Source organism: Triticum dicoccoides, chromosome 6B, assembly GCF_002162155.2.
Source record: "Triticum dicoccoides isolate Atlit2015 ecotype Zavitan chromosome 6B, WEW_v2.0, whole genome shotgun sequence".
In the NCBI taxonomy this organism is placed as follows: Eukaryota; Viridiplantae; Streptophyta; class Magnoliopsida; order Poales; family Poaceae; genus Triticum; species Triticum dicoccoides.
Window position 1 is genome coordinate 284,027,785 of NC_041391.1, and position 1,390 is coordinate 284,029,174.

The window sequence follows — 1,390 nt, forward strand, 5'->3', positions numbered from 1 at the left end:
ATGTTTGATGAATATGATAATTTTATTCCCCCAAGTTTGGATGAGCAAATTTATTATGATGATAGCATGCCTCCTATCTATGATGATTATATTGATGAAAGTGGGTTTGGAAGAGTGTCAACTTTAGGAAGTAATGATCCCACTATTTAAGAGGGTGTTGAATCTTATAATTAAAGTGGATTTGGAGACTTTATTTAGTGATGAATCCACTATTTCGGAAGAGGTTCCAATTGATTATGAGAACAAAGTTGCTATCTATGATGATTATTGTGATGACATATATGCTATAAAGAATAATGATAACCATGAAACTTATCATCTTGATTTTAATTTTCAATTGGATTCTGCCTCGCATGATAGTTATTTTGTTGAGTTTGCTCCCACTACTATTCATGAGAAGAAATTTGCTTATGTGGAGAGTAATAAAAATTCTATGCTTGTGCATCATGAAAATAATGATTTATGTGATAGTTATATTGTTGAATTAATTCATGATGCTACCGAAAATTATTATGAGGGAGGAATATATGCTTGTAGGAATTGCAATAATATCAAGTTTCCTCTCTATGTGTTGAAAATCTTGAAGTTATGCTTGTTTTGCTTTCCTATGCTAGTTGATTTTTGTTCCCATAAGTTGTTTTCTCAAAAAATCCTATGCATAGGAAGTGAGTTAGGCTTAAATGTGTTAGTCATATTCTATATGATGCTCTCATTATGTTTCAATTCTTATCTTTTATGTGAGCATCATTGAAATCATCATGCCTAGTGTGACGCCCGGGTAATTAAGCTACAGTGCTCCTCTGCTAATGATGCCACGTCACCTCAATTATAGTTGCTAATCTCGAGTTAGTTCGAAACCGATTCAAATTCAAGTTCAAAATCAGGCAAACAATAAAAGTCTTCAAATTTTAAAACTAAAATGTTCGGAGTGAACAAAATAATGCACAGGTAATTATTGTGGAGAAACCACAATTTTATAATATGTTAAAGGCTCTAGAGTAATTAAAACAGCAGATGTGACAATTAATTAAATGCCTTTTATAATTAATAATAATGCAAACTATTTTTATTAGGTGTCAAACTTTTTGGGGCAGTAGAATAAATTATAACATTAATTTAGGAGTTGTATTTATATTTTATAAAACAAAAGTTAAAAGAATAAAATAGAAAAGAAAATAGATAAAGAAAAGAAAACAGAAAACAAAGCTAAAAAAAACATAAAAATAGAAACACCCCCCCCCACGCTGGGCCGAGCGGCCCAGCTGGCCTCCGCACCGGCCGGCCCACCAGGCCCAGTCGGCCCTCCTCTCTGGCCTACAAGGCCACCTCCCCGAACCCTATCCCCCACCCAAACCCTATCCACTCGCCCCCGCACCCCCCCACGTCGTTC